This window comes from Ovis aries, chromosome 6 (assembly GCF_016772045.2).
Source record: "Ovis aries strain OAR_USU_Benz2616 breed Rambouillet chromosome 6, ARS-UI_Ramb_v3.0, whole genome shotgun sequence".
Classification (NCBI taxonomy): Eukaryota; Metazoa; Chordata; class Mammalia; order Artiodactyla; family Bovidae; genus Ovis; species Ovis aries.
This window is the reverse complement of record NC_056059.1, coordinates 20,973,993-20,989,588: the sequence shown is the minus strand read 5'-3', so window position 1 is coordinate 20,989,588 and position 15,596 is coordinate 20,973,993. Positions and strand designations below refer to the sequence as shown.

At 40.9% G+C, this 15,596-nt stretch overlaps 1 long non-coding RNA gene across 1 annotated transcript in view; it reads left to right on the top strand.

Annotated features, from left to right (window-relative positions):
- Nucleotides 1-561: 561 nt before the first annotated feature.
- LOC132660002 (uncharacterized) overlaps nt 562-15,596 on the top strand; it is a 156,010-nt gene continuing 140,975 nt past the window's right edge. Inside the window, exon 1 of the long non-coding RNA XR_009601140.1 lies at nt 562-699. This is a non-coding gene — a long non-coding RNA (uncharacterized LOC132660002). The remainder of the gene's footprint in view (nt 700-15,596) is intronic.

The window sequence follows — 15,596 nt, the reverse complement described above, 5'->3', positions numbered from 1 at the left end:
TGATGCGAAGAACTGACTCATTGAAAAAGACCCTGATGCTGGGAAAGATTGAAGGCAGGAGGGTTGCAAGGAGTTGGACATGACTGAGGGACTGAACTGAACTAGTGGCTCAGATGGTAAAGAATGCTCCTACAGTGCGGGAGACCTGGGTTTGATCCCTGGGTTGGGAAGATTCCCTGAAAGAGGTGATGTCAACCCACTCCAATATTCTTGCCTGGAGAATCCTCATGGACAGAGGAGCCTGTTGGGCTACAGTCCTTGGGTCGCAAAGAGGGGGACATGGCTAGGGGACTATACACAGTGTATTTTTTAATTCAGTTATTGTGTTCTTCATCTGTTTGTTCTTTAAAATTTTCATATCTTTGTTAAACATTTCTTATATTTTCTCAGTCTGTGCCTCCATTATATTTTTTCTGAGATTTTGGATTACCTTTAATATCATTAGTCTGAATTCTTTTCCAGGTAAATTGCCTAGCTCCTCTTTATTTTGTAATTGTTGTGGGTTTTTATCTTGTTCCTTCATCTGTACCATATTTCTCTGATTTATTGTTTCATCTAATTTTCACTGTTATGGTCTCTTTTCCCCAGGCTGTGGGATCATAGTACCTCTTGCCTGTGATGCCTGCCTCTTGGTGGATGAGGTTGGTCTGGAGGCTTGTGCAGACTTCCAGGTGAGAGGGACTCAGTGCCTGCACTCTGGTGAGTAAAGTTGTGTTTTGTCCCCTTCCAGGGTTGTGTCAGTGTTAGTTGCTCAGTCTTGCCAGATTCTTTGCAACCCCGTGGACTGTAGTCCGCCAGGCTCCTTTGTCCATGCACTTCTCGAGGCAAGATTACTGGAGTGGATAGCCATTCTCTTCTCCGCGGTATCTTCCTGACCCAGGGATCGAACCTGGGTCTCCTGCATTGCAGGCAGATTCTTTATCATCTGAGTCACCAGGGAAGACCTTGGCTGTGAGCTCATTATGATTTTAGGCAGCCTGTCTTCTGATGGAGCTGAATTCCTATCTTATTGGTTGTTTAGGCTGAGGCCTTCCATCCCTAGATCCTGCAGGCTGCTGGGTATGGCCAGGTCTTAGTGCAAAAATGGGGACTTCCAGGAGAACTCACATTAAACAATATTCTCTGGATCCTCTACTACCGGTGTCTCTGCCCTCACAGTGAGCTATGGCCAGCCTTTGTTTTCCCAGTAAACACGCCAACATCCCTTGTTAGAGCTAGCCCATGTTCCTATGAAAGTACAGCTTTCTGCTAGGTCCTGGTGCACATGAGACCTTGTGTGCGCCCTCCAAGGGCGGAGTTTGTGTTTCTCTCAGCCCTGTGGAGTTTCTGCACTCAAGCTCAGATGGCCTTCAAGGCTAAATGCTCTGAGGGCTCTTCATCCTAATGCCAGACCCTCAGATTGTCTTAGAGAACTATTTTGTGTAGAAACATCTCTGTGTGTCTTGCGTGGGTTTAATATTCTTTGGTGTGAGGACTACTTTTAGCATAGATGTGTGTCACTTCTTTGCTTAGTGTGTGCTGGCCACTGGCGTTGTGACTCATGTGCTGACCAAGCCTTCACTGGATATTGATCAGGGCCTGCACTTTGCTCTGTGCTTGTTTCTGCCCTGTCATGGGGCAATTGTTGGAGCAGAGGCTCTAGTTGTTGGAGTAGAGGCTCTCTCATCTGTAACTTAGTATATTTCTAATCTGTGCTTTGAGGTAGGCAGGGCTGGAGCGCTCCCACTGGGAGGGAAGCCACTGAATGTTTCTCCTGTGGAGCTGTTCACTGACGAATGTACTCTGTTGTGTCATCTTTTACCCATCGTGTGAGCTCTCAGAGTACATTGTTGTTGGCACTGCTCTCAGCCCCACCTTAACCATGAGTATGCCAGCAAATGGTCCTGGTGTTTTTCAGGAGTTTTCTCCAGGCCACCAGGATTGCAGGTCCCAGGATTGCAATAAATCATGTATCTGGACCCAATTTGGGCACTCTGGAGATAGCTCAGACTCTGGCCTGGCCCAGTCACCATGCCAGTGTGTCCACAAAGTCTATAACTGCTGAAGCTAGAGCTGACTCAGCTGCGGGAGCACTCAGATGTTCTGAAGGCACTGAGCTTACAAAGCCAGTCATGGGGGTTTAAATCTGTGGTTCAGACATCCACCAGGAGAGACTTCAGCTCTTCTTCCTTAGTTATATGACCTCCTAATGTGGTTTTGGAGAAGACTCTTGAAAGTCCCATGGACTGCCAGGAGATCCAACCAGTCCATTCTAAAGGAGATCAGCCCTGGATGTTCTTTGGAAGGAATGATGCTAAAGCTGAAACTCCAGTACTTTGGCCACCCTTTCAAAGAGTTGACTCATTGGAAAAGACTCTGATGCTGGGAGGGATTGAGGGCAGGAAGAAAAGGGTATGACAGAAGATGAGATGGCTGGATGGCATCACCAACTCGATGGAGGTGGATTTGGGTGAACTCCGGGAGTTGGGGATGGACAGGGAGGCCTGGTGTGCTGCAATTCATGGGGTTGCAAAAAGTCGGATATGACTGAGCGACTGAACTGAACTGAATGTGGTTTTGGGAGAAGGCAGTGGCACCCCACTCCAGTACTCTTTCCTGGAAAATCCCATGGACGAGGAGCCTGGTGGGCTACAGTCCATGGGGTCGCTAAGAGCTGGACACGACTGAGTGACTTCACTTTCACTTTTCACTTTCATACGTTGGAGAAGTGCAACCGACTCCAGTATTCTTGCCTGGAGATCCCAGAGATGGAGGAGCCTGGTGGGCTGCCATCTATGGAGTTGCACAGAGTCGGACATGACTGAGGCAACTTAGCAGCAGCAACAATGTGGTTTAGCCCCACCTCTGTGTCTGGGCCACCCACAGGTGTGTGAGACTGCCTCAGAGTACAGGAACCCACCTGGGAAGGAAAGGGCATAGGAGGTGGTGGCTAGGGGTGCACGAGCCTGCTTCGATGGGAGCCCTTCCTAGTGTCTGTGGAGGCAGGGGCTATCATGTGGGGAGAGAGCGTGCAATAGCAGGCTCCTTTGTGCATCACTCAACAACAGCACTTTGCTTCTGAGGTCATCCAGCTTCCTCCACGAGCCTTCCTGATTGCAGGGCTTTCCTCATGGCAACAGCACTCCTCTCCCTGGATCTGCTTGCTAAACCCTATGGTCCAACATCTGGCCTTGGTCCACACTGGCAGACACATGTCTCAGACTGAGGTGAGCAGGGCTGTGGCATAGACCTCTGTGTAGGTCTCTGTCTTGCCTGCCATAGACGTGGCCCCCAAACTTCCCCTTCTGTCGTAGATTATTTTCTCACCAGTAAGGAGGCTTCCCCAGGTGCAGGAGCGTCTCTCCTTCAGCTTTCCCCACCCGATGGATGCGGGTCCCAGCCTACTTCCTCTCCTCTTCCTTTCCCCTTCTTTGTTTCATCCTATCCTGTCATGCAGGGATCTTTCCTGTCCTTTCAGGTGTCTGAGGTCCTCTGCTGGTGTTCAGTAGGTGTTCTGTGAGAATTACTCTGTGTGTAAATGTATTCTTGGTGCATTTGAGGGGTGCATGTCTTCCTATTCCCCTCCCATCTTGACTCATCCTTGCCAGTTCTTATTTCTGAGTATTGTTGAACTCCTTTTTTAGGCACCCTAAGTACAAACTAAGACTAACCATAATTCTTTACGTAACATAAGAAAAAGGTAAGGAAACTTGATGGAGTAAGGCTTTTGGATGTCAGCTGTGGGGCCCAAGTTAAATGGGCAGAAGTCTTTTTTGGCAGGAATAACAGGACACAGGGCTGCTAAGAAGGAAATTCAGTGAAAAAAGGTTCTTAGGCTGGTAAGTCACTTCTTTACTTCTTCTCCCTAAATTTTTCTTCTCTTCTTGTAATTCTCATCTCCTACTGTGCTTGGTTCTAGAAGGTTTCGTAGGTCATCACAGAATTGTTCAACTTCAGCTTCTTCAGCATTAGGTCAATGGGGAATAGACTTGGATTACTGTGATATTGAATGGTTTGCCTTGGAAATGAACAGAGATCATTCTGCCATTTTTGAGACTGCACCCAAATACTGCATTTCGGATTCTCTTGTTGACTATGAGGGTTACTCCATTTCTTCTAAGAGATTCTTGCCCACGGTAGTAGATATAATGATCATCTGAATTAAATTTGCCCACTCCCATCCATTTTAGTTGACTGATTCCTAAAATGTTGATGTTCGCTCTTGCCATCTCCTGTTTGACCATTCAATTTGGCTTGATTCATAGACCTAACATTCCAGGTTCCTATGCAATATTGCTCTTTACAGCATCTGACTTTACTTCCATCATCAGTCACATCCACAGCTGGGTATTGTTTTCACTTTGGCTCCATCTCTTCATTCTTTCTGGAGTTATTTCTAAACTCTTCTCCAGTAGCATATTGGGCACCTACCAACCCAGGGAGTTCATCTTTCAGTGTCATATCTTTTTGCTTTTTCATGCTGTTAATGGGGTTCTTAAGGTAAGAATACTAAAGTGGTTTGCCCTTCCATTCTCCAGTGGACCACATTTTGTCAGAACTCTCCACATGACTTGTCTGCCTTGGGTGGCCCTACACAGCATGACTCATGATTTCATTGAGCTAGACAAGGCTGTGGTCCATGTGATCAGTGTGGTTAGTTTTCTGTGATTGTGGTTTTCATTCTGTCTGCCTCTGATGGATAAGGATAAGAGACTTATGGAAGCTTCCTGTTGGGAGAGACTGACTGGGGGAAACTGGATCTTGTTCTGATGGGCAGGGCCTGGCTCAGTAAAACTTTATCCAATTTTCTGTTGATAAGCAAGACTGTGTTCCCACCCTGCTGTTTGATCTGAGGCCAAACTATGATAGGGGTAATTACGGTAATGGCGACCTCCTGCTAAAGGACTTGCGCTCTCACTGTTGTATCCAGTTCCCCTGACCCCACAGCAGGCCACTGCCGACCCACGCCTCCACTGGAGACTCCTGGAATTTCTCCTGTCTCCTGGTGCACACAAGATTTTGTTTGTGCCCTCCAAGAGTCTTTTTCCCCAATCCTGTGAAAGTTCTATAATCAAATCCCATTGGCCTCCAGTCTTGCTCCTTGGATAAAAAGCTATGATCAAACTAGACATCATATTGAAAGGCAGAGACATTACTTTGCCAACAAAGGTCCATCTAATCAGAGCTATGTTTTTTTCAGTAGTCATGTATGGATGTGAGAGTTGGACCATAATGAAAGCTGAGCACCGAAGAATTGATGCATTTGAACTGTAGTATTAGAGAAGACTCTTGGGAGTCCCTTGAATAGCAAGGAGATCCAACCAGTCAATCCTAAAGGAAATCAGTCCTGAATATTCATTGGAAGGATGGAAGCTGAAGCTCCAATACTTTGGCCACCTGTTGTGAAGAACTGACTCACTGGAAAAGACTGTTTTTAACTTTTTTGTTTTTAATTCTCTTATCTCTGTACCCTTTGAAGATTTATGTTAATTCCTGCCAATAGTGAGGGTTTGGAGCAAATACCTGGAGCATCTCTGGCAATAGATGGAGGATGAGATGAACTGGTTTTATTCACTTTCCCAGTTCCTTCATGGAGAGTCTGACTAAAGAGGTCACTTGCAACCAATCCTCAGCATCCCACCTGATGCTGGGAAAGATTGAAGGCAGGATGAGAAGGAGATGACAGAGGATAAGATGGTTGAATGGTGTCACCGACTCGATGGACATGAGTTCGAGCAAGCTCTGGGAGTTGGTGAAGGACAGGGAATCCTGGCATGCTGCAGTCCATGGGGTTGCAAATAGTCAGACACAACTGAGTGACTGAAATGAACTGCACTGTGATTGGTGCACCAACAGCAACAACCAGTGAACATTAGAACTTTATGGTGCCAACTTCTTTCTAGCAAATGACTTATTCCTAATAGCAAAGGCACTTCCTCCTCTGCTGAGTCCAACTTGTCCAAAGACATTCAAACACTTGCTTCTCCTAACTCTTCAGATGCTAGGAAGTTGGATTCTTTGACCACACAACCCTGCCCTAGATCTCAGGCTGCTTTGCAAAGCTTATCTCAGCTCTTTTTTTTTTTTTTTTTTTTGCCATATTCCTGTTGTACCTGCTCCCTTCATGCCAGTTTGAGATACAGAGATAGAAACCAAACCCTCCAACCCTCACTGTTGGCAGGAATTAACATAATTTTTTTAAAGGGTGCAGAGATAAAGTTAAAAACAAAAAAGCCCAGATGGGACCAAGATGGTAATGTAGCTGATCTTCAATAGACCCTGAGTCTCATTATATGCTGATTTTACTAATTAGCATATTAAAAGGCACATCTACCAGTGGCCACGACTGGACTGGACATTAAGGATAGAAAGGAGGCGGCAGCCCCCACACTTGAAAAAGCCCTGCTCTTCCCAGGGTAGATTACTACATCTGCTTCCTTGTCATTAGCCTCATTCATCTTTATTCTTTAAATCACTCTTGCCAAGTGGGCGAGAAGCTGATCTGTGAACTTTGTTCTCGCTTCTTTATTCTTTGGCCACTGGATAAAGTTTTTACTGTGTTTGTTTCAGCTTCAGTTTCATTATTCACCTACTTAAATCCAAAGGAAGAAAAGAGCTGTCCCCCAGCTGAGGCAGAGGGCCTCAGTCGGGCTGGGGCCTGAGCAGGGTCTCTATGACTTAATTAGGGAACAACACATCCTCTGCTTTCAGTTTTTTAGGTCTACTATTCCCTTCTGTCTCAGCCTGTTAAAATTAGTGGTTGATTTGCCTCCAAGCATATCGTATTAGGGCAGCTACAGAGCTTGAACTGTAGTCCCGGCCTCTGAAGTAAACCTAACCAAAGACTTCAATGTGAAGAACAGAATTATTCATGTCTTGTAACCACTGTGTATGAGTGTATGAGAGAGGTTCCACAGTTTATTCAGCATAAATATTTGGGCTCCCTTTTTTTTTTTTTTCCTCAAATGGAAGCATGCAGAATTTCTATAATTTGAATGGCAGCAGTCATTAGTTGATCTTAAAATACACTATCTTTTCTATAAATATTTTCTCCCAAGTTATGGGTTTAATTTCATCCTGCTTTATTTCTTTCTTTAGGAAAGGATGGTGTTAAAATGCCATGAAGTAAAATACGGGGTTTTATGCTGAGGTCTCCACATCAGTGAATTTGCATTTTGTAAGAACACCCTACGAGGATATTGGTTTCTTCCCTTGAAATGTTAGATGGATCTGTTTCAGTTGTGCACGTCTTACTTCATGCTCTAATGTGGCCAGATTGCCATAGCTTTAATTTAAGGCACAGGTTTCTCGTGATACTATACATCGACACTTTTCCAGTGTTGGCTGAGAATGGGTCTGTAAAGAATTCGAGTTGGATCATTACTAATGAAAACTTGAATGTGTGACCCCCCAAACAGATGGACAAATTTTGCTAGTGTTTTAATATATTCAACACTTTCTAAACTTATACACATTCCCAGATAATATGACTCTTTTTTTAATGACTAACTTTCTATATAAGAAATACTTCAGTTGTATGATAAAAGGAAAAATTGCCTCAGAGGTTAAAAAGAAAAAATCAGAGCATGCTATCAGCAATAGCAATATTAGTTCTTTAAAATATATAATCTGATTTTTGTTGTTCATTCTCTAGCTTGTGTCTGACTCTTTGTGAGCCCTTGGACTGCAGCATGCCAGGTGGTCCCCTGTCCTCCACTATTTCCCAGAGTTTGCTCAAATTCATATCCATTGAATCTGTGATGCCATCCAACCATCTCATCCTCTGCCGCCCTCTTCTCCTATTGTCTTTGATCTTTCCCAGCATCAGGGTCTTTTCCAATGAGTTGGCTCTTCACATCAAGTGGCCAAAGTATTGATTGTTTTCATATAATTTAAATGTGTCCAAATTAAATGTGCCTGATTTTTATGAAGTGAAAGTGTTAATTGCTCAGTGTGTTCAACTGTTTGTGATCCCATGGACAGTATCCCACCAGGCTCCTCTGTCCATGGAATTCTCCAGGAAGGAATACTGGAGTGGGTAGCTATTCCCTTTGGAGAAGGCAATGGCAACCCACTTCAGTACTCTTGCCTGGAAAATCTCATGGACGGAGGAGCCTGGCAGGCTGCAATCCATGGGGTCGCAAAGAGTCAGACATGACTGAGCGACTTCACTTTGACTTCTCACTTTCATGCATTGGAGAAGGAAATGGCAACCTACTCCAGTGTTCTTGCCTGGAGAATCCCCGGGACCACGGAGCTTGGTGGGCTGCCGTCTATGGGGTTGCACGGAGTCAGACATGACTGAAGTGACTTAGCAGCAGCAGCAGCATAGTAAATACCTTGAGTCAGACCTCAGACTTAACAGGGCCACACAGGAATACAGCTATCTCTAAGATACTAATTTCATTTCATATACCACAAGTATATATCCAAGTAGTAGGATTGCTGGATCATATGGTGGTTCTATTTTTAATTTTTTTGAGGAAACTCCACAGTGTTTTCTGTTTTGGCTATGCCAATTTACCTTCCCACCAATGATGCACAAGGGCTCCCTTACATCTGTGCCTCTCTTTTTGATGATGTCAATTCTAACCAGCATAAAGTGATATCTTATGGATTTGATTTGCATTTCCCTGATGATTAATGATGGTAAACATATTTTATGTAGCTATTGATAACTTCTATTGTCATCTTTGGGAAAATGTCAGTTCACTTCCTCTATTTTTAAGGTTTTTATTCTCTTGTGAGTTGTATGAGTTCGTCCACTCCAGTACTCTTGCCTGGAAAATCCCATGGACGGAGGAGCCTGGTGGGCTGCAGTCCAAGCAATCGCTAAGAGTCGGACATGACTGAGCGACTTCACTTTCACTTTTCACTTTCATGCATTGGAGAAGGAAATGGCAACCCACTCTAGTGTTCTTGCCTGGAGAATCCCAGGGATAGGGGAGCTGGGTGGGCTGCCGTCTATGGGGTTGCACAGAGTTGGACACGACTGAAGTGACTTAGCAGCAGCAGCAGCATATCTGATTTACAAAAGATTTCTCTCATTGTGTAGGTTGCCTTTTCATTATGATGATTGTTTCTTTTGCTGTGCAGGAGTTTTTAAGTTTGACGTAGTTATACTTAGTTATTTTTGCTGCTTGTGCTTTTGATGTTATGTCCAACATATTGTTGCCAGGATCAGTGTCAAGGAACTTTCCCTTATGCTTTCTTCTAATTTCATGGTTTCAGATCCTATGTTTAAGTCTCTAATCTATTTTGAATTAATTTTCAAAATTTTGTGAGTGGTATAAGATAGAGATCCAATTTCATTCCTCTACATATAATTATCCAGTTTTCCCAAAACCATTTATTAAAGAGATTAGGAAATCACAACCCACTCCTGTATTCTTGCTTGGAGAATCTCATGGACAGAGGAGCCTGGCAAGCTACAGTCCATGGAGTCACAAAGTTTCAGACATGACTGAAGCAACTTAGCACATCCTTTCCCCACTGAGTATTCTTGGCTCCCTTGTCAAATATTAGTTGACCTTATATGTGAGCATTTATTTCTGGTCTCTCATTTCTATCCCATTGGTCTGTGTGTCTATTTTTATGCTAGACATACTGTTTTGATTACTACAGATTTCTAATAGTTTGAAATCAAGAAATGTGAAGCCTCCAGCATTGTTCTTCTTTCTCATGATTGCTTTGATTATACAGGGTCTTTTGTGATTCCACACAGATTTTGGGGTTATTTTTATCTGTTTAAAATGGATTGGAATTTTGCTAGATTGCTTTGAATTTGTAGATGGCATTGGATTGAAGGGACATTTTAACCACATTGTTTCTTTCAATCTATGAATGAGGTATATATTTGTGTTTTCATTAATATCTGTAAACAAAGGTTTTGGTTTTTAGTATCCAGGTCTTTTGCCTTCTTGGTTAAATTTATCCCTAAGCACTTTATTGTTTTTTATACTATTATGAATGAGATTGTTTCTTTTTCAGATAGTTCATTGTTAGTTTATAGAAATGCAGCTGATTTCTTAAGTTGATGTTTGTATCCTGCAACTTTACTGAATTTGCTGATTAGTTACAACAGGTTTTTTAATGGACTCTTTAAGGATTTTCTTTATATAAAATCGTATCTACAAACATACTATTTTACTTTTCTTTTCTGATTTGGATGCCTTTCATTTCTATTTCTTGCCTGCTTACTCTGGCTAGGATTTCCATTGCTTTGTTGAATAGCAGTGATGAGAGTAGGTATCCTTGTCTTATTCCTGATTTTAGACTAAAAGCTTTCAATTTTTCACTGTTGATATTAGCTGTGGGTTTTTTCTATATGACATTTATCATGATGAGGTACTTTCCTTCTATACCCAACTTATTGAGGTTTTATCCTAAAAGGATTTGTATTTTTCAAATGCTTTTCTGCATCTATTGAGATGATCATAGATTTTATCTTTCATTCTGTTAAAATGGTGTCTCACATTTATTAATTTGCATGTATTAACCAACTCCAAGGATAAATCCTGTTGACCATGGTATCAATTCAGTTCAGTTCAGTCGCTCAGTCGTGTCCGACTCTTTGCGACCCCATGAATCGCAGCATGCCAGGCCTCCCTGTCCATCACCAACTCCTGGAGTTCACTCAGACTTACATCCATCGAGTCCATGATGCCATCCAGCCATCTCATCCTCAGTCGTCCCCTTCTCCTCCTGCCCCCAATCCCTCCCAGCATCAGAGTCTTTTCCAAAGAGTCAACTGTTCGCATGAGGTGGCCAAAGTACTGGACCTTCAGCTTTAGCATCATTCCTTCTAAAGAAATCCCAAGGTTGATCTCCTTCAGAATGGACTGGCTGGATCTCCTTGCAGTCCAAGGGACTCTCAAGAGTCTTCCCCAACACCATAGTTCAAAAGCATCAATTCTTCAGTGCTCAGCCTTCTTCACAGTCCAACTCTCACATCCATACAAGACCACAGGAAAAACCATAGCCTTGACTAGACAGACCTTATTCGGCAAAGTAATGTCTCTGCTTTTGAATATACTATCTAGGTTGGTCATAACTTTTCTTCCAAGGAGTAAGCGTCTTTTAATTTCATGGCTGCAATCACCATCTGCAGTGATTTTTGGAGCCCCAGAAATAAAGTCTGAAACTGTTTCCACTGTTTCCCCATCTATTTCCCATGAAGTGATGGGACCAGATGCCATGATCTTCGTTTTCTGAATGCTGAGCTTTAAGCCAACTTTTTCACTCTCCTCTTTCACTTTCATCAAGAGGCTTTTAGCTCCTCTTCACTTTCTGCCATAAGGGTGGTGTCATCTACATATCTGAGGTTATTGATATTTCTCCCGGCAATCTTGATTCCAGCTTGTGCTTCTTCCAGTCCAGCGTGTCTCATGATGTACTCTGCATAGAAGTTAAATAAGCAGGGTGACAATACCCAGCCTTGACGGATTCCTTTTCCTATTTGGAACCAGTCTGTTGTTCCTGTCCAGTTCTAACTGTTGCTTCCTGACCTGCATACAGATTTCTCAAGAGGCAGGTCAGGTGGTCTGGTATTCCCATCTCTTTCAGAATTTTCCACAGTTTATTGTGATCCACACAATCAAAGGCTTTGGCATAGGCAATAAAGTTGAAATAGATGTTTTTCTGGAACTCTCTTGCTTTTTCGCTGATCCAGCGGATGTTGGCAATTTGATCTCTGGTTCCTCTGCCTTTTCTAAAACCAGCTTGAACATCATGGAGTTCATGGTTCACGTATTGCTGAAGCCTGGCTTGGAGAATTTTGAGCATTACTTCACTAGCGTGTGAGATGAGTGCAATTGTGCGGTAGTTTGAGCATTCTTTTGCATTGCCTTTCTTTGGGATTGGAATGAAAACTGACCTTTTCCAGTCCTGTGGCCACTGCTGAGTTTTCCAAATTTGCTGGCATATTGAGTGCAGCACTTTCACAGCATAATCTTTCAGGATTTGAAATAGCTCAACTGGAATTCCATCACCTCCACTAGCTTTGTTCATAGTGATGTTTTCTAAGGCCCACTTGACTTCACATTCCAAGATGTCTGGCTCTAGATTAGCGATCACATCATCATGATTATCTGGGTCATGAAGATCTTTTTTGTACAGTTCTTCCATGTATTCTTGCCACCTCTTCTTAATATCTTCTGCTTCTGTTAGGTCCATACCATTTCTGTCCTTTATCGAGCCCATCTTTGCATGAAATGTTCCTTGGTATCACTAATTTTCTTAAAGAGATCTCTAGTCTTTCCCATTCTGTTGTTTTCCTCTATTTCTTTGCATTGATCGCTGAAGGCTTTCTTATCTCTTCTTGCTATTCTTTGGAACTCTGCATTCAGATGCTTATATCTTTCCTTTTCTCCTTTGCTTTTTGCCTCTCTTCTTTTCACAGCTGTTTGTAAGATACCAGGGTAATTCTGGCCCTGTAAAAATGAGTTTGGAAATGTTCCCTCCTTTTAAGTTTTCTGGAAAAGTTTGAGAAGAATTAGCATTAATTCTTCAGGTGTTTGGCAGAATTTATCAGTGAAGCCATTTAGTTCTTGACTTTTGTTTGTTGAGAGTTTTTGATTATTGATTCAATCTCCATATTAGTAATTGGTCTGTTCAGATTTTCTATTTTTCCATAATTTAGTCTTGGTAGCTTGCATGCTTCTATGAACTTATGCACTTCTTCTAGGTTAGTTATCCAATTTGTTGGCTTATGATTGTTTTTTACCGTCTCTAAAATCCTTTGTATCTCATGGTATCAGTTATAATGTCTCCTTTTCTATTTCTGTTTTTTTTTTTTTTTAACTTGGGTTTTTCTTTTCCTAGTTTATCAAGCTAAAAGTTTGTCAATTTTGTTTCATTTCAAACAGTTCTTAACTTGGTTGGGTTTTTTTTCCCCCCTCTATTGTTTTTCTGGTCTCTAGTTCATTTGTCTCTCCTCTAATTTTTTGTTTTCTTCCTTCTGCTAACTTTGGGCTTAGTGGTTTTTTTTTTTTTCCTTAGTTTCTTGAGTTGTAAAGTGAGATTGTTTTCAGATCTTTCTTTTTTCTTTATGTAGGCATTGACTGCTATAAAATATACTCTTTAGAACTGCTTTTGCTTAATCCCATAAGTTTTAGTATGTTGTATTTACATTTTCATTTGTTTCAAAATATTTTTTGATTTCCTTTTTGACTTTGTCTTTGACTCATTGGTTATTCAGAAGTGTATTGTTTGAATTCCACATATTTAAAAAATTTCCAGTTTTCCTTTTTTTTTTTTTTTAGCTGCTTTCTCATTTTCTACTCTTTGGGTCAGTAAAGATGCTTGGTATGATGCCAGTCTTATTAAATTTGCTGAAACTTGCTTTGTGATCTATTATGTGATCTATTCTGGGGAACATTATGTGTGTACTTAGAAGAATGTTTCTTTTGCTTCTGTTGGATGTTATATATTCTATATATGTACAACATTCTATATATGTCTGTCAGATCTATTTACTCTATAGTTCAAGTTAATGTTTCCTTATTAATTTTCTATCTCTGTGATCCATGTTGTTGAAAATGGGTTACTGAAGTTCCCTACTATTATAGTATTATTTATTTTTCTTTTCAGATATGCTAGCATTTGTTTAATATATTTAGGTGCCCTGATGTTTGGTGTATGTATATTTATGATTGTTATATCCTATTTATGAACTGACCTCTTTATCATTATAAAATGATCTTTTTTGTCTCTTATTATAGTTTTTGACTTAAAGTCTATTTTGTCTAATGTAAGTATAGCTACTTCTGCTTTCTTTGTTTGTTTTCACTAATATGGACTATCTTTTCCATCCCTTTGAGCCTGCATGTCCTTAAAGCTGAAGTGAATCTCTTATAGATAGCATATAGTTGTAACTTTTAAAAAATTCACTCAGCCACTCTACACCTTTTAATTGGAGAATGTAGTCAACTTACATTTGGAGAAATAATTAGAGGTAAGGACTTACTAATGGTATCATATTGTGTCTGGCTCTTTTATAGTTCCCTTGGTTTTTTTCACCCCCTCTCTTGTTGCCCTTCTTTTCTAAACTGGTGACTTTCCATAGTGGCATTCTTTGATTTTCTTCTCTTTATCTTTTGTGTATCTACTGCAGGTTTATAGTTTGTAGTTAACATGTTACTTACATTTAAAAATGTTATAAAATCTATTTTATTCTGATGACAACCTAACTTTAATTGAATATAAAAATAGTACCTGTTTATTTCCTCATTTTATGTTTTTGAGCTTATAATTTACCTCTTAAATTGTGTATTCAGTAACAAATTATGGTAGCTATATTATAGTATTCTGATTTTGACTATATATTTACCTTTGCCATATGATACATATTCTATGATGTTTTCATGTTGTTTGTTAGCATTCTTTCATTTCTGCTAGAAGAAATTCTTTCATGACTTCTTATAAAGTAGTAGTGATGAACTACCTCTGCTTTTGTCAAGGAAGTTCTTTTATCTGTCCTTCATTTCTGAAGGACAGTTTTACTGGGTAGAGTACTCTTGGTTGGTAATCTTTTTATTCTTTAAGCACTTTAAATATGTCATGCCACTGTTTCCTGGCCCTTAAGGTTTCTGCTGAGAAAACCATTTACAGTCTTACAGAGGTTTTTCTTGTAAATTACAGGCTTCTCCTCTCTTGTCCTCCTGGATTCTTTCTTTGCCTTTGATAGTTTTACTGTAATGTGTCCTGGAGGAGATCTCTCTATGTTCAGTTTGTTTGGTGACCTGCGAGCTTCATTGACTTGGATATCCAAATCTCCCTCCAGATTTATGAAGTTCTCAGTCATTCTTTAAGTAAATTTTCTACCATCTTCTCTCTCCTGAGAGTCTCAGTTATTCACAGATCATTTCTTCTGATGGTATCCTATAGGTCATGTAAGCTTTCTTCACTTTTTCTTTCTTTTTCCTTTGTTTTCCTCTGACTGGATAATTTCAAAAGTTCTGTCTTCTAATTCAGATTTTTTTCTTCTGGTCCATTCTTTTGCTTGATGCTCTCTATTGTACTTTTCAGTTTATTCACTCTATTCTTTCGTGTTCTGGTCTTTTTTTTTTTTAATGATTTTTACTTTTGTTACATTTCTCATTTTATTCATATATTGTTTTTCTGATTTTGTTCCATTGTCTTTCTTTCTTGTAGCTCATTGGACTTTCTTAAAACAACTATTTCTTTATGAGATAAATTGCAGGTCTTCATACTTTTGTGGTTGGTTTCTGGAAGAGTATCATGATTCTTTGGTATTGTCATGTTTCTTTGATTTTTTCCATGTTCCCTAAATTTTCGTGTTGCTATTTTCACATTTGAAGTGGCTATCACTCCCTCTAGTTTTCATTAACAGACTTAGGGAGGAAAAAAACCCTTCTATCGGCCCTTTTAGGGATTCTGAGGCTTTCCTCAGGTCTTCTATGGATACACCTACTTCACACGTCTTGCTCCCTCTTGTGACAGAATTCTTAAACTTGGATGCCTTCTCTGGATTCTCCAAGGCACCAGGCTTCATAATGACAGAATTCCCTTATTTTCCCAAGGGTGGAGATAAATTTTGTGATTTCTCTAGCCCACAGTTTTGGCTGGTTTTCTGCTCATGCTACTGATTGTCTGCG